A 17846-nucleotide genomic window follows, 5' to 3' on the forward strand; every position below is an offset into this window, starting at 1 on the left:
TCATCGACAGAGGATCAAACCCGTGCTCCATGCAGTGGAAGCATGGAGTCCTAGCCACTGGAGTGCGAGGGAAGGCCCAGCGCCACTTTATACTCTTTGAAAAGCATTAAGGAACCCGGAGATCTTTAGTTTGTATGGATTATACTTATCCATATTTCAGCTATTGGAAATTAAAACTGAGACATACTTTTAAAATTTATTTATTTAAAAAATAATAATAACCCATCCTATGTAAAGCAATAAATAGTATAGTTCTTTATGAACTACAAGTCTTTTGCAAAACAAAACAAATAAAAGTTAATATTATATTTTTGCAAATCTCCTTAATATCTGGCTTAATAGAAAACAGCTGGGTTTTCTCATAGCTGCTTCTGCTTTCAATCTGTCATGCTGGCATGGACTCCGGAAAGCTCCTCTGCATCCTCCTGAGAGAATGAGTATAAAAGGAAAATGCCGTCGTCATCTTTATGAGAATTCTGACCCTGGGAGGCGCCCCCAGGGTTCCCCAGCCCACGCTTTGAGAACCACCGCCCAAACTCACGGTGCTCTCTCCTGCCCCAGGGCCTTGGCCCTGCATGCTCCTCCCTAGATCTGCATGCGGCCACTTCCTGATGATCACTTGGGCTTCAGACTGCATGCCGCCTCTTCAGAGAGGCCTTTCCTGATCCCTGCTGCCCCCCTCAGCCCCGTCACATTAGCCTGCGTGGCCCAGTAGCTCTGTACCTGGCCGACATATTTGGGTACCCTCTCCCCCCAGGAAGAGTGTCACTCCTGCGGGGACCTGGAGTGTCCCCGTCACACGGCGCCTTCATTCAGCCTTCACCGAGTGAGGAGTGAGCCTCCATCCTCAGTCTCTGCACAGCCTCAGGGCAGCGCCCACCTGTTCCCCTTCTCCCTGCGAGAACACTCGGGAGACAACGAGTTCCCGCAGGGGCCCCAGACATTGGGTAGTTTAAGCTGCGGCACTTCGGCAGGGGACACCAGGGAACTGAGACCCTCCCCCAGGTCTTCAGCGGCATCCCCCCGCCTCAGCTTCAGCGCTGTCACCGAAGCGAGTGAGATGCGAGTCCCGTCGGTTGCACGTCAGAGTCACCGCACTCACCTTCCTCAAAGAGTTTGCCAGAGGGCTCCTCGCAAGCCCGGCCCAGGTTGGCCTGTGATGCTGTGGCGTCCGTACCCGCTGTCCGGGTGTTGCTCTGTGTCCATCCCTTGCGTGGACTGCACTGTTGCAACATACCCCCTGCCTGGAGAGGAGTTGACAAGGGAAAAACCACGGCTGGCCACCTGCCCCGGGGTGGCTGCTGGAGGGGCTGGCTCGATCGTGACACGTCTCCTGCTGTTCTCTGCAGGCCCAGGGAGTTGTCACAGAGCCGTTTCTCTTCCCCTTTCAAAGCTCTATATGATTATATTTGATGAGCACATACCTTTCATTTCCTTGGATGAGATGTTATAAGTAGAATATAAATCAGGGCTAATAGGCGACTGGCCACTTCGATGTATTTTTCTTGTCCCATTTGGCTTTGAAAAAAATCACATATTCTATTTATTGGCCAGTTTTATGTTTATCGCTCTCGTCCCCACAGAATGTTCAGCTCCAGGAGTGCAGAGGCTGGCGAGCGTGCCTGGCCAGGGAGAGAGGGTCAGCAGTGGCCAGTGTGTTGGGTGGGCGGGCACATCCAGGTCTAGAGTCCAGCTCTGAGGTCAGTGCTCCATGGCTGGTGCCTTCCAGGACCCATTCCACTGACCTGTAGTGACAGCCGATTGCCAGAACCTGCCAAGAGGGGGTGGGGTATCCAAAACTAGCCCACAGGGCAGTCTTTCCATGGACACTCATGGACCAGCAGACCCCAGAGCAGAGGCTGTTTCCAGAAGTGACCCCGGGCATCAGAGGGCAGTGGCCTCCAATCTGAGGGCCAGGGCTCTGGCCTCCCCACGCCAACCAAACCCCCTCTTCTGGGCTTCTTCTGGCCCAGGGGCTGCTCTCAGGCATACACCTGGGGGTGGGGGCGGGGGCTGATGACAGACCCCCACAGTCCCTCTTGGTCGGGTCCTACCCAAGCCCTGCCTAATTCTTACCCAAACAGAAGGGCTCTAGGGCCCAACTTGTTGGGGGATTGCAGTGGGACACAGCCGGGCACGTTGATGCCCACTGGCGCTCAATGATCGGGGCTCAATGACGTATTTGAACAAAAGTGACCCTTCCCCAGCTGAGGACCGTCAACTGCCCTGGACCAGTCTTTCACCTCCAGGGAGGGTCTGTCCGCCTCTTTCACTGTCCTCCACCCTGTTTAGGGTAGTCTTGCGCCATCTGGCCCCTGTCCACTTTCCACAATCAGCTCCTCTCTCTTCTCTGTCCTGGGCTCTCTTGGCGGATAATACAGCCCAGCATCTCAGTTGCGCTGGCTTTCTGTCTGCACCTCCTGAGCGCCAGGCGTGTCCCCTTAAGGACCACTGTCCTCACACTGCCCTCTGGCTAGAACCAGGAACCCTCTGCGAGCCTGGTACCTTCTCAGCGTTCAGGGTCCTGCTCGAATTTCTCCTCAGAGGCCTCCCCAGGGGCCTCAACACCCGCTGCCCCAGTCCCACCCCATAGAGCAGCTGGCTTTTATTTATTCTATTATGGTGAAATTCATACAGCATAAAACCAGCTATTTGGAAAAACACCATTCAGTGGCATTGGTACCTTCACATTCTGGGCTACTAACCCCTCTGCGTGCGTGTGTGCTCAGTCACTTCTGTCGTGTCTGACTCTTTGTGACCCCATGGACTGTAGCCCGCCAGGCTCCTCTGTCCACGGGATTCTCCAGGCAAGAATACTGGAGTGGGTTGCCATGCCCTTACTCCAGGGGATCTTCCCGACCCAGGGAGCAAACCTGGGTCTCCCACGTCCCAGTCGGATTCTTTACCATCTGGCCCACCAGGGAGGCCCTTCTTTAGCTGAGAATCATGTTTTGGCAGTGCATCCACGTTGTGGCATGTGTCAGAGCTCTGTTCCTTCTCACGGCTGAGTTATACCCCATTGTGTGGCTGGACCCCCTTTGGTGCATTCGTTCTTCCACCTGTTGGCAGCCCTGGCAGCAGTCTCCACCTTTGAGCCAATGCAAATAGAGCTACTATGAGTGTGTGCGCGCCAAGTTTTTGTCTGAACACCTATGTTCAGTCTTTGGGGATTTCTACCTAGGAGTGGAATTGCTGGGTTGAATGCGAATTTAACTTTTTGAGGCGCAGTTTTCAGAGCCCTTCCCTTTAACTAAAGTTGCCCACTTGTCCTGTCCATCACTGTGCCATGCTAGTGTAAAAGGTTCTGAGGCCCTGTTTCAATTGCCCTCTGCGGTCAACACTTCATGAGCATAGAAGGTTCTGGGGCCCTGTTTATACTGCCCTCTCTGGTCGACACTTCGTGAGCATAGAAGGTTCTGGGGCCCTGTTTCTGTTGCCCTCACTGGTTGACACTCCATGAGCCAGTCGGTGCCCGGTGAGCAGGAAGCGGGCGAGGCTTGGTAGCTGGAGTTTGGGCTGGGTCACTGCTGCCTCTCTCACCCCCAGGCCGGGCTTCTGCCCCGGTCAGTGGGGGGCTCAGTGTGCTGGCAGGAGGGTCAGCTTTTCTCCTTTCCTGTCCTGCTGGGTTCGGGGCACCATCTGTCTCTGCGTAAACATTGAAATCCCTGAGCACAAGGGCAAGTGCCGAACCTTCCCCAGGTGTGATCGTTGTCAAAGGCAAATAAACCAGCCTTATCAGTCCCTGACCCAGAATACTTAATAGTTCTGTGGAAAGGCAGCCTCGTTCCAGGACCAGCCTTTGGCAGCTGAGTAACTGAGGAAGAATGCAGGATCGCAGTGCGCCTGGTGCCAGCCCAGCTGACCACAAAGCCTGGAACTGTCATCCAAAAAAAAAAAAAAAGGTGTGGGGTGGGGCAGGAGAAAACAAATCTTTGTTTAATTCATAGACCTCAGTTCTGACTTCTCCCCTGGGGAGAACGTACTAGGTGCTAATGTCATCTCGGGCAGTGTTTCCCAGAAACTCCTTTTTTCAAGCCTGTTATTTTTCTTGTTTCCGATTATAAAACTGAAGCCAACTCTCTCCTTCCAGCTCCCCCAAGGGCGGGGGGGGGGGGCGGAATACCCTTTCTGGAGTCACATGGGAAGGAGAGCAGCCCCCCACCTCCCTCCAGTCTTCCCAGCCCCATGTTAACCCCTCCCTGCATCAGAGACCCCAGCCACTGGCTTGGTGAGTTACAGAGAGTTACAGAAACTTGAATCTGACCTTGAGGCCCATTTTTTTTTTTTTGTTTTGAAGCAAAACATAATTAAGCTGCTAAACACTTTATGCAGGACTCTCAACTGATCTTCCTCAGAAAGAAGGTTTTACCACTTTCCTGTTCTGCATGTAAAGAAGCCACCCACACGCCCAAGGTCACACCGATATGTCTTCCTCAGCAAGGCTTTGAACTCAGGTCTGCACCAGTCGGACCCTGAGCCCCCCACCACCAGACCCTTTCACTCCTGACTCAGTTTTGATGCTCCCAAAGTGAATTCTCCCCACCCTAGGCCTCAGTGGTATCGGACAAAAACCATATCGTCAGCTCCAACCCTCAGCGTGTTTTGGACAGAAAAGTCATCCATTTCTGGAAGTGTGGGGTACAGTTTAACCGGAAGCATTAACTGTGCCCGGCATTTGTATGCACTGACTCTGCCTTCCGCACAGCTCGGAAGCACTAACTGTGCCCGGCATTTGTATGCACTGACTCTGCCTTCCGCACAGCTCTGGAAGCACTAACTGTGCCCGGCACTTGTATGCACTGACTCTGTCTTCCGCACAGCTCTGGAAGCACTAACTGTGCCCGGCACTTGTATGCACTGACTCTGTCTTCCGCACAGCTCTGGAAGCACTAACTGTGCCCGGCATTTGTATGCACTGACTCTGTCTTCCGCACAGCTCTGGAAGCACTAACTGTGCCCGGCACTTGTATGCACTGACTCTGTCTTCCGCACAGCTCTGGAAGCACTAACTGTGCCCGGCATTTGTATGCACTGACTCTGCCTTCCGCACAGCTCTGGAAGCGAGTGTCCCTTCCCCTGTTCCTCCTGTGCCTCTGAGACCTGTCCCTCCACTTCTGCCTCTGAATACCATCTTCTTGAAGCCTCAGATGGTCAAGAATCTGCCTGCAATGCGGGAGACCCCGGTTTGAGCCCTGGGTTGTGAAGATCCCCTGGAGAAGGGAATGGCAACCCACTCAACTATTCTTGCCTGGAGAATTCCATGGACAGAGGAGCCTGGTGGGCTACAGTCCATGGGGCCACAAAGAGTTGGACACGACCAAGCGACTAACACTGGGCATTGGTGATGGCCGAGCAGCTTCACCTGATGGCTCTGCCACCTGTCTCTAAGTGAGAGGTCGGGAGGGCAGAGGTCAGGAGAGAGGGGACTCTTGGGGGCCCTGGCCCAGCCAGCACGCTCCTATCCCTGTCTTCTCTGTGACACACCTGCTCCTGAGTCCACCCGCTCCAAGCCCACCTCCGCTGGACAGGGGACAAAGCTGCAGGGCTGTGATGCAGAAAGCCACCCTTCTCCCAGAGTCACTGCTTCCCTACCAGGCTTGGGGTCTGGGTTGCTCAAGGCCATCCTCATACAAATTTGCTCCTGGTCTACCATGAATAAAAACGCAGAAACAAGATTTCAGAATCCTGCCTGAGCAAAAGCAGCAGGATCTGCACTTCTTTCAAAGCTGCCTGGCAGATGTTTCTAAGAAATCAGCCTTGGAGTGGCTGGGTCGAGGCGTGGGGCCCCTGAGCCGAGTCCATGGGGTCCCTTCTTGCCAGGCTGCTTCTCGGAGCCCACAGGGCAGCCGTGAAGAGGGAGCCTGAGGATACTGTCAGGCTGGGAGCACCCACAAAGGAACCACATCCCCGAATCTGGACACCAAGGTTCCCTTCGCTGGAATGTGCCCTGCTCCCCCCGCCACCCCGCTGAAGACTCTTTCCCCAGAGACACACCAGCACTTGTCTGAGGAGCCTTCTTGTGAAACACACACCCCACAGGCAGTGCCAGCCACTGGGCCCCAAACAAGCTTTTCCTGAGAGGTGGCAGCTGGGATGAGAAAAGAGTTCCGAAGAACTGAGTATTGCCTCACTGCTCGGGGTCATTACCCACCTCAGACACTGAAGAAGGCGAGTGCCCTGGGGACGTCAGCCGATGACAGTGTGTCAAGGAGCAGGTTGCAGGCACAGAAGAGCTTGGGAGCCCAGGCATCAGGTTGTAGGAAAAGGCCAAAACCCCAGCTTCACGCTGCCTTTTGACCTTGGTGACGCCTTGGAATGTTCTGTGGGCTTAGGCGGGCCCACACAGGGCAGCCTCACTGGCAGCATGGGACAAGAGGCAAGTGCCAGGGCGAGGCCCAGCTGCTCAGGGGCACACCCATCGCTGCTCCCAGAACGCGTCTCCTGTCGCTTCTCGACTCCGGATTTCTTAGTTGAAGTGAAGCACGTTTATGGCAGCACAATCAGAAAGCTGGAAAAGTACCAAGGGAAGATAGAATGGCCAGGGTCCTGCCCCATTGTTCTTTCTGTTTATCCTTCGTGCTGTTTCTTTTCTCAGCAGCAGGGCTTGCCCAGGTGAGTCCTCAGAGGAGATGGCTTAGCACAGCCCCGGAGCAGACAATCAGGTTCAAGTCCTGGCTCCACCTTGTCCTCATTACATGGCCTTGGGTCAATTAGTCACCCCTCTGGGCCTGTTTATTCATATGAAAAATGGGGATGATGCATAATAGTGTGAATGTACTTAACACAACTGAACTGTACACTAAATAATAGTTACGATGGTACATTTTATGTTATGTTAATTTTTTTGTTGTTGTTTAGTCGTTAAGTCTGACTCTTTTCAACCCCATGGATTATAGCCCTCCAGGCTCCTCTGTCAGTGGAATTTCCCAGGCAAGGATATTGGAGTGGGTTGCCATTTCCTTCTCCAGGGGATCCTCCCGACCCAGAGATCAAACCCGCATCTCCTGCTTTGGCAGGCAGACTCTTTACCCCTGAGCCACCAGAGAGGCCCTGTGTTTGTTTTACCACAGTTAGAAAGATAAAAGTAGGGATGGAAATGTCTCCTACCTCATTAGGCGCCTGTGAGCGTAAAAAGAGTTAATTCTCGTAAGCGCTTGGAACGAGGCCTCCACACAGGTGCAGTAAAAGTTACCTCCATGTTTTTTATGGTCGTTGTTATAAGCCAGGGCTGACCCTTCGGCCCCCAAATGATAAGTTCCCTTTCCACACTTTAAATCAGTTTGCACAAAGTTAATAATCCAGGAGCCCCTTCTACTGTAAATAACAAGCTGTGTAGTCATGCAGAGTTGCTCGTTTCAGAAAGGCTTTTATTGGGTGCTGATAAAACACCAGGGCAGAAAGTGCTTCCTCCTGCAGAAGGACTATAAGTATTATGGTCACATGATCTGCCTAAGATCCCACAACTATTGGAAGGACTGATGCTGAAGCTGAAGCTCCAATACTTTGGCCACCTGATGCGAAGAGCCGACTCATTGGAAAAGACCCTGATGCTGAGAAAGATAGAGGGCAGAAGGAGAAGGGGATGACAGAGGATGAGATGGTTGGATGGCATCACCAACTCAGTGGACATGAGTTTGAGCAAACTCAGGGAGATAGTGAAGGACAGGGAGGTCTGGCGTGCTGCAGTCCGTGGGGTCTCAGAGAGTCAGACACGACTGAGTGACCAAACATCAACAACAATCACAGCTCTTAGAGGCAGAGCCAGGACCAGAGATGAACAGAGACCTGTCCCCTGCAGCCCTGGTCCCAGCACACTCCGGCACATCTGTGACACTGGTGGATCATCAACTCCACACCTGCCCGAGCGGGGCAGTTCCCGCTGAGCCACACAACAGCCCTGGGTGGCTGGCCCCTGTCCTCCGTGTGCAGATCAGGAAACCCAAGCTCAGAGGCGAGGAGTGTGCCTGGCCTGTCTGCTTCCCACTCCGTGCACCCCCGTGTCTTCAGTCCTGAAGACTGTCTGCTGGCAGAGCATCACTGGACCGCGTGTGCTTGGGGAACCCTGGGGACTGTCACTGTCACTGTGTCCCGTTTCAGGAGCACAGAAACCAGCAGAGAACACGGGTGCAAATCTCTGCATCTACAGGAAAGTCCATAACTTTATTTGAAGAAACTTTCTAAGCCTTTTTCTATCAGCGTTTCTTTTTTGCAGTCCTTTGTTTTATCAGCTGTAAGTTCTTATTAGTGGACAAGTGATAACAAATGCAGAGGATCGAAGGCTCATTTGTGGGATAAAAACCTAGAAACTGAGCAGATTCTAGCCCTTCATTTCATCTGTGAATTGGAAAAAGACTACTTTGATTTGAATTCTTTTTTTTTTTTTTTTTGGCCTTAAAATGTCCCTGACTAGCTCAAGGAACCCCAGGGCTCCCCTGGGACAGGGTTTGAGAATCACTTTACCACTTCCCAAGAACCAGTCACAATGCCCACCTCTGGATCCAAGAGGGTGAGGTGCCAAGTCAGCAGCATTGCTAAGTGTGCGGACAGCTGGGAGAAGAGTTGTTAATTCACAAGGACCTGTGAGGCTGGAGAAGAACCAAAACAGAAAGTGGGGACCAGACGCAGTCACAGCACTGAAGGTTCAGAGGGGCTTAAGCAATTGGGTTTTCCACGTGTCCTCTCCTCCCTTCTATGCCCTAAAGTCTTTGCGACCCATGGACTGTAGCCACAAGACTCCTCAGTCCTTGGGATTTCCCAGGCAAGAATATTGGAGTGGGTTGCCATCTTCTTCTCCAGGGGATCTTCCCGACTCAGGGATCCAACCTGGGTCTCCTGCGTTGCAGGCCGATTCTTTACCGTCACAGCCACCAGGGAGGCCCCTATGCCCTGAATGGCCCCCTCAAAGCATGGCAGCTCCTAGGGACCAAGATAGGGGATCACCAGGAGAAGGAACTGGGGAGGGGGCAGGTGAGGGAAGAACTGGCTTTTTTTTTTTTTTTTAAAGGATTTTAAAAATTCCAAGGAGTTACATGACAAATACACTAACTAGGTTCAGGCAAAAAGCAGGGTGCTTTCTGAGGTCTTCTGTGAGTCAAATAAATACTGAGCATATAGAGAGGACTAGATGGGGGAGATGGACTTATAAACAGGTTGTGCAAGACTCCCCTGGTGGTCCATTGGTTAAGAATCCACCTGCCAATGTGGGAGACACAGGTTCGATCCCTGGTCCGGGAAGATCCCTTATGATATGGGGCAACTAAGCCCGTGCACTGCAACTACTGAGCCTGTGCTCAGGAGCCCGTAAAAAGAGAAGCCGTCACGATGAGAAACCCGCACCCCACAGCTAGAGAAAGCCCGCGCACAGCTGCAAAGAACAGCGTGGCCAAGAATAAATAAGCAGGTTGTGCAGAGCAGAGAGGCAGGTGTAGGGGGGACAGCGCGTGAACGAGCAGGTGACACTGAGTGGCAGGGCCGTGGGGAGTGACGGGACAGCCTGGAAAGCTGGGCGGGGTCAGATGGTGAAGGCTGCTAGCAAAAGAGGGTTGGACTTTTGCCCTGGAAGCAGAAGGGAAGGTTGTCAGCAAGGGGAGCGATGAGTCAGGAGGCTTGGGTTTTGGTCGACTGGAGTCTGGAGGGCAGGGGTGAAGGGGGCACAGAAGGGACCCCTCCCTTGGCACTGACCTCCGGAGCAGTGCGGGCTGTGCCCATTTTGTGAATGAGAACAGGCCTCTCTGCAGAGGTGCCCTCTTCCTCTGCTTGGGTCATGTCCTTTTAGTCTTTTTTTTTCTGGGTATTTATACACTATACTGAGCTTCCCAGGTGGCACTAGTGGTAAAGAGCCTGCCTACCAATTCAGGAGACGTAAGACACACTTGTTCGATCCCTGGGTCAGAAAGAGCCCCTGGAGGAGGGCATGGCAACCCACTCCAAGATTCTTGCCTAGAGAGTTCCACAGACAGACAAGCCTGTCGGGCTCCAGTCCACGGGGTCGCAAAGAGTCGGACACAACTGAAGCGACTCAGCACACACACACATGCTGTACTTGTAGCACAGTATTATATTGCCTCTTTTTTTTTTTTGTAACCTAAATGAGTGCTATTTCCACTCAGTAATGTCTTGCATTTGTTTTATGTGGGTTCATAAGAGCGCCCTCATTCATTTTTGACTGCTGAGGAGCAGTCGGTCTCGTAGGCAAACCACTGTTTATTTAACCAATCTCCCATTGATGGATGTTTAGGTTGTGGCCAATTTTTTTTTCTATCCTTAACAAATAAGAGCGCCTCCACGCCCCCTTGCACAAGGATTTCCCTGGGGTAAGAAACATGAAGCGTGTCTAGAAGTATCTAGGCTGTGGAACAAACAGGATCTGGTGACCAATAAAAGTGTGTGGGTGGAGGACAAGGGTGATACCTTCAGGCAGAGTATCCAGGAGCCTTGGTTTCTCTCGGAATGTTCTCTGTACCTTTTTTTTTTGGCTGCGCTGCGCTCACTGCAGCACACGAGGGCTTCTCTTGTTGCAGAGCACGGGCTCTAGAGCATGTGGGCTCGGTAGTTAGGGCGCTCAGGCTTCGTTGCCCTGGTTATGCATGTGCATTTAACAGGGGTGTCTCCATGATCCCCGCTTCTGACCCAGCACCGTCATTGCTCGCGGACATCGTTCTGTGCAGGAGGGCTTCAGGAGCTGTGTTGGTTGGAAAGTTTCCCAGGGGCTGGCAGGGGCCTCCAAGGGCTGGCCCACCCGTGGCTTGGCTTGTCGTCTCAGACAGAGTGTGACGGCATGACGGAGCCCCCAAAGGCTTCTCTCCAGGCACCCCTGCTGAGCGTCCACCTCTCTGTCATACTTTTCTCTGTAGCCAGCATCCCATGACCAAAATACAGCTTCCTTTATTTGTGGCTCTCCAGCCGTGGCATTTTGTATAAATGTGCTTTTTTCCGAAAACACACACAGAGTATTATTGAATGTTGTTTTTTTTTTTTTTTTTTATAAGCATCTCAGATCCCCGAAGGGCCAGAAGTCAATATTATCCCAGGGTAACGGGAATGGCTGTTTTGTGACATCTTTCATACTGAAGCAGCCTGCTTCCTTAAAGCCCCAAAGTCATCAGGAAAGCGGTCCAAGCTCAGCAAATGGGGTCTGATGAGTTGTTTTCCTCCATCCCCATCTTTGCCCGCTGTGAACTCAGGTCCTTGAAAGCCGCAGCCTTACAACGCGGTTCGAGAGTAGACACTTCAACCGTGTGACATACTTATATGCCATACTTATATGTCACCGTGTGACATACAAGTTCGGCTGGTGCTTTACAGTGACTCCCCCCAAAATATTTGCGAGTTTATAAAAACTTCAGATACGTGGTGTGTGCGGTATATGCTTCTAGCATCACAGGCTTTTTTAAGGCCCCAGGATAAAAGTCCCTTTTATTGAATGCCAGCTATGTGCGAGGCACCAGGCCAGTTGCTTTACAGAAAACCAGGAGGTAAATATGCTAAAACCGTCTTGTGACTAATCCCGCTTTTGCAGCTGAGCGAGCAAAAGTCAGAAGCAGCATCACCCGCGCCTCGTCCCAGAAAGACTGAGCCTGGTTTCAGACTCCTGCTCTTTCTACCTGCTTCCTGAGAAGGAGGTTATTGCCCGCTCGGTGTTCTTTCCTTTCCTGCTAAGTTGACTTCAAGCCTCTGTGGCGCTTCTGGGGTAAAACTGTCCTTTGTTGTGGCTTTCTGAGCGTGTTACCTTCCTCGGCTACACTTGGGCCCAGATGCTGAGTCCCACGCACCCTCCAGCCTCATGAATTGAGCAGGTCTGCATCAGTCTGATGGAGTGAGTCTCCCCCAGACACCTCCCCCCACCCCACCACACACACTGTTTTAGTAAAGTGGAGAATGTTCTGAAATAGCTGACATTTATAAAGTCTCGGGTGTTCTGGAAAAATGCTTTTTGTGTGTGTGCCAGGTTTCCTGCCTGATGCCCAAGGGAGGTGGCCACTGGCTCAGAGCAACATCCAAAGCACCCAGTAAGAGTGCCCGGGCCTGGGGGAGGCCACGGCCTGCTCATTGTCCCCTCTCTGAGCAGAGAGCAAAGGCAGAAAGCACCCTGTACCCACTCCTGGCCCCGCTGGGTCAGCAGGGGGGCATCCCGGGCTGGCCGGGTACCTCAGGAAGCTGCTGGCCTCAAGTCACTTAAAGGCCACCAGCATTGGAGCTCCAGCATGTGCCACCATACTGTTCAAACCGGCCACATTCCCTGCCAGGGAGCCACTGCCACAAGGAAGTTAGGGGCACACATCCTGGAGCCGACCCCCTTGGGTTTAAGTCAGCGTCAGCTGTGTGATATCAGGAAGTTCCTGAGCCTCGGTCTTCTCTTCTGTTAAATGGGGCTGATGACGGCACCCACCTCACTAGGGCCAGAGCCCAGCTCTATGGGTGCCTCCCACTGTCCAGATATTTCAGCAACTAGGGGAACCAGAGGGCTCAAGCAGCCCGCCCTGAGCTCCCCTTGCAGGGCAACTGACCCGGCTCCTCCAGGCCCCTCTGTGGGGCATGTGCAAGTATTCTGGCTGGTGCTCAGGGCATAGGGAACCTGCCCTGATAGAGCCACCAAAGACAGAGCCCCCGCAGGAGTGCGCACTCTTCTAGCACCTCCTGCAGCAGACAGCCGCATCGGGGAGGCACGCACAGAAATGGGGTGATGGTTGTGGGCAGTCACTTCAGGACCCGTAGTCGAGGGTAGAGGAGAAGGTCGCCCAGGCGGCAGGGCCAGGCCTGGGAAGGGCGTGTGGATTTCATTCTGCGCCTCTGGGGGGCACTGCACTTGATTACACGTCTCTCCGAGCTCATGTGGCTGCTCAGTAGGAAGTGGATCTGAGAGAGCGGTGTGGGGGCCATTGGGGTCCACCCAGGAGCCAGGCCCCAGGCCGGTGGGGGTGCACCCTTGGCGAGCATGGTTAGTGACACATTTGGGTGCAGCTTTCCAGGTCATGACAGTCTGGTCCTGAGGATGGCACTGTCCTCATACATCGTGCGGCAGCTCGGGACAGGCAGAGCGTTCCCCATGGCTGATCTCAGTCATACCACGTGGGGAGGGAGATAGAGAGACTGAGGCTGGAGAGGCTGGACAGGCTGCCCGCCAGCTGGCACCTCCGAGGAGCAGTTGCATGCTTTGAGCTCTGCCCCTGGAGCCCTCCTGAGGCTGAAATGTCTCAGTGGCTCAGGCACCACTGAAGGGAGATTTTTGAGGCTCCCCCACGTTGCCAGCCTCAGGCCAAGTGTCTCCACAAACAGGGGTCACAGCAACCTGTGGAGGAAGGCTGCCCCCACTTAAAAGATGGGGCTCAGAGAGGTTGGGCAGTTGGGCTCAGGTCACACGTGGCACCTGGGGTGGCTGACCACTCCGAGGCCACCTCACCCCCACGGTCTGCTTGGTCCGGGGTCCAGGGATCCTGCTCAGGGCTTGGGGGTCTGAAGAAATTCTCGGCCTCACACTGGGGGAGTCAAGAGTTGGAAGCTGAGACATGATCTCAACCCACACGTGGTCTCCCCTCACACGTGGCTCCCGGCTCCTGTTCTCACTTCTGGGCCAAGAAGGGTTTTCTGAGCATGCCTGTCAGAGCCCACTGATAAATCAGGCCTGAGATGCCTGTGCTTGGCGGGCAGCACTAAGTGGCTGTCTAAGTTTCCTCAAGCCAGTTGACATTTGCCCAATAGGTGTGAGGTATCAACAGCTTTTTCTCCTGCTTTCTATAGCCCTGGCTGGCTTTCAGCCAGAACTCTTTAAAAAATATATAATAAGGTGCTGACCTGCAGTGGAAAATGTTGGTGTACCAGCCAAACGCAGGAGCCTCCGCAGTAGAGAATAAAGGGTCCGCTGGTCAAGGGTAAATTTAGAAACCTTCTGGAAAGTTCTGGGGCTGGCAGAATATAGTGAAGCCCTGGAGCGATGAATGTCTGGAGACTTCTTCAGCTCTTTGCCTTCGCGGAGCCACAAAGATGGAGTTTGGTGAAAGCAATGGAGTTCATCTTTTCATTCATTCCTTTGTTCTACAAACATGTATTGAGCTTCCTCTGTGCCAAGCGCCGTGCTTGGGGCAACAGCCATGAGCAAACCAGACATCCATGGCCCTGCCACATGGAGCTTGCAATCTTATAAGAGGAGGCATTATACATAGAATCATACCAGTAAATAACTGGCTGGTAACAGGAAACCTGGCCTTCTCTAGTGGGAATCAGGGAACCCCTCCCTGAGTAGATGGTGTGCGTTGACCGTGGAAGGTTTCACTGGACACACTGGATGAGGAGGCGAGGTGTTCCCGGCAGGAACAGCATATGCGGGCGGTGGAGTGCGGGCCCAAGTCAGGAAGCAGCTGAGCCTCAGTGAGGCGGGGCAGGCTCCCCCGGCTCCCCGTCAAGGGCCACCTTCTGTGCTTCGCGCTCGGCTCCTCGCATGTTCATGAATCCGTGATCTCACCTGCAGAACCCTCTGCGGAGAGGCAGGCACATGCTCATTTTGTGTTTGAGGTTTTCTGAGGCTCAGGGTGGCTGAGGAACTTACCTGGACCTGCACAGCGAGTCAGCAACACCAGTGTCCATCCTCCTTCTGCCGACTCTGACCCTGGCCCATAGCCTCACTCTCTGTGTTCTCAGTTTTACTGTGTGTGTTTTTTTTTTTAACTTTTTATTTTGTATTGAAAGTAAAAGTGTTAGTCACTCAGTCGTGTCCGACTCTTTGCAACCCCATACGCTATAGGCCACTGGGCTCCTCTGTCCGTGGAATTCTCCAGGCAAGAATACTGGAGTGAGTTGCCATGCTGTTCTCCAAGGGATCATTCCAACCCGGGGATCAAACCCAGGTTTCCCGCATTGCAGGCAGATGCCTTATTGTCTGAGCCACCAGAGAAGCCCCAGTTTTGTATTGACATATAGTCAACTAACAACATTGTGAGTTTCAGGCGAACAGCGAAGGGACTCAGCTATACATACACATGTATCCATTCTCCCCCAAACTCCCCTCCCAACAGGGCTACCACATGACATTTTTACACTTGATCTCTGTTCTTTGTTATTATTGATATGGGTCAGGGGCCTGCCAGAAGGCTGAGAATCGCATAAGTAAAAAGCCCATTGGAGAATTCCCTTTAAGTTGCTGACCTAAAATCTGCAAACAGCTGGAATCCCAGAACTGTGCCTTAAAGTGTCTCCTGTCCCCAGCACGTGACACTTTCTCAGCATACCACTTGGTTGAATGACTCAACCTCACTTCACCCACCTTAGAGTCTACGCGTCCCTAAATCTCAGTTTCTTGTCCAAATGATGCATAGCGGTGCCATCCCCGAGGAGCTGAGCTCAGTGTCCAGCTTTGGGGGGTGTCCCTCCAGCCTCAGGCTAGAGTGGTCTCATCCTCCCGCTGTGGCCGGGGTGGCAGGGCCTCCTCCACTCAACACAGCCTTCGGGTCAGCTCCTTTACTCCTCCAGGCTGGTGGGCTTGTCCTTCCATGGTTCCCTACCTTCACGACTTCGGTGGGACAGCCAAGCAGGTGATCAGGAAGTCAGTCCACCAGCAGTCCACCAGCAGTCCCTGCTCTCAGCTGGAGAGGCGCACAGGCCCTGCCCCTCGGGGCCCAGGGCAGAGGCAGAGCTCTTTTGGAAGCACAGAGTCCCAGCCCAACAAGCTCTTCTCCACCTGAGGTCCTGGGTCGAGCCAGCCTACCCTGGGGCCCTCCACCCTGGCTGCGTGTTTCTAGAATCGCCTTGAGAGCATCTGAAAAGCCCCACTGTCCTTGCCCAGTGCAGCCCAGTTAACACAGAGTGAGGAGGGACTTCCCTGGCTGTGTGGTGATTAAAACTCTGCACTTCCAATGCAAGGGACATGGGTTCGATCCCTGGTCGGGGAACTAAGACCCCACATGCCATGAGGCACAGCCAAAAACAAATAAAAGCAGAGTGAGGAGAGGGTCACTGGTGCTTGCTGAAGCTCCCTGGCTTATTCGAGCAGCCACCCAGTCTTGAGGACACTGTCAGAGATGAAAAGATCTCCCTGAATTTCGCTTAATCGACTTTACAGAAGGGTTCTGAGTAACCACTGGGGTCAGATGCTGTGGCCTGATTGTCATTCCTTTATTAATCCTCAGACATACACTGAGCATCTACCATGGGGCTCACACTGCCCGGGGCCTGGCATGACCCACGTCCATTCGCCATGGACCTCTCCCTCTGCCTCGATCCTCTCCCGGAGATGGATTGACCGCTGGGCAAGCCGCTCAGTCAGGGGCTCTCCTCCATCGGAGCAGCTGCTTCTTGGCCAGTTTGAGAGAACAGGGTGTTCCAATATGGGAGCAGGATATATTTGGCTCCCTGGACCCAGTTTCAGGAAAGGGCAAGTCTTCAAGCTTGTCCCACTTTCAGGAAACCATTTGAGCAGTGCCCTGTGCCACGGTCTGCCTAGGCTGGGGAGTGGAAGGTTCTAGATGGGCCCTGCCCTTGAGGAGTCACGGGGTCCTGGGGAAGACAGTGCCTCACCTGATATTACTACGTAATGCGTGACCATGTGGGAGTCCAGGACATGGGCGCCGGCCTGCCCAGAACGGGGAGGCTCCTGAAGGAGGTCTGGATGGGTGGGCCAGGCTAAATGCAGGGCATCCCGGGCGGGTGGCAGGACCCGGGCTGTGAAAACCTTGGTGCACATGTGCGTCTCTCAAGCACCCTACGCCGTGTGGGCAGCAGGAGATGAGGCCATGTGGGCCTGACCCCTGTGCCGTCGACCATCCTGGGCTTCATTGGAGGCCCAGGGGAGCACTGATGGGCTTCAACCAGGGGGCTAAAGGCCGCCCTCTAGATGACCACACCCAAGCCTCGGAGGAGGAGAACAGCTGTTCGCAGGGGTTGGCCCCAGGCTGGGCTGCCCATGAGAGCCCATGAGCCACACTTGGCTGGAGGAAAACACGGCCGAAAACACATCCTCACGCCGAGCAGCTGCAGACCAAACCACTTGTCCATGCCGGGGCCAGAGCGCCCAGCCCCCAGCGCTTCTTGGGAAGTGCAGCCCCAATCCAGTCCCCTCTCACCCCGTTTCCTAGGCCAGGGATTCGCTGACTTTTATTAAAGGGGGTGTGGTCTCTGTCAGAACCTGACCCTGCCTGCAGCTTAGCAGGACAGTACACACGTGTGCAGACGCCCGCGATAAGCCACACTTCACTTATGAAATCAGGCCCATGGGCCAGCCTTGGGGCTTTGACCTTTCGGGTGTTGTTTGCTGCCTCCTGACCTTGGCCGCCTCTCTCCTTGGCCAGTTCCGTGTCTCAGCACCTCTCCAGAGAGGTTGTTTTCAGGTGTGAAGTAAGACCATGTGTGGCCTCTGCTTGAGTCCGTCCCTGGCTACCGTTTTGCTCAGAATGAGGGCCAGATTCCACTGTGGGGTCTCAGTGGCCCCTGAGACCCCACACAGTCTGCTCCTCCCAAGACTGACCTGCCTCTTCCCGCTGCCCCCGGCCACTCCATGGCAGCCGCACGGGCCCCGGCTGAGCCTCCACTGTGCCAGGTGCCCCTGCCTTGCAGCCCCTGCACTGGGTTGGCCTCTGCTCAGAACACTCTCATCCTAGGTACCTGCCTGGCTCTGTCCTCTGTCTTGTTCCTCAGGTCTCACTGTCTCAGAGGTTCTTCCCTGACTGTCCTGTGCCCGCTCCCAGCCCTCCAGAAGCCCCCTGCCCTGCTTAACTCTCTTCCTCGAACTCACTCCCTCCCATCAGTTTGTGTCTTCATTGCCTGCCCACTCCACCCTCCCCAATCCCATCCCATCCCATCATTGAACTGTAAGCGCCAAGATAGCAGACATTCTGTATCATTTACTTATAAATGCCCAG

The 17846-nt window shown here is 53.8% G+C and overlaps 1 protein-coding gene and 1 long non-coding RNA gene across 7 annotated transcripts in view; one reads left to right on the plus strand and one right to left on the minus strand.

Annotated features, from left to right (window-relative positions):
- CLEC16A (C-type lectin domain containing 16A) overlaps window positions 1–17846 on the plus strand; it is a 234658-nt gene that overhangs the window by 178191 nt on the left and 38621 nt on the right. The window lies entirely within an intron of this gene.
- On the minus strand, window positions 122–6639 carry LOC109578468 (uncharacterized). Its single transcript, XR_002183687.2, has 4 exons — window positions 6152–6639; window positions 1425–1771; window positions 1103–1244; window positions 122–425 (listed from the first exon to the last, which is right to left on the minus strand). It is a non-coding gene; the product is annotated as an uncharacterized lncRNA (long non-coding RNA).

This window comes from Bos indicus, chromosome 25 (assembly GCF_029378745.1).
Source record: "Bos indicus isolate NIAB-ARS_2022 breed Sahiwal x Tharparkar chromosome 25, NIAB-ARS_B.indTharparkar_mat_pri_1.0, whole genome shotgun sequence".
In the NCBI taxonomy this organism is placed as follows: domain Eukaryota; kingdom Metazoa; phylum Chordata; class Mammalia; order Artiodactyla; family Bovidae; genus Bos; species Bos indicus.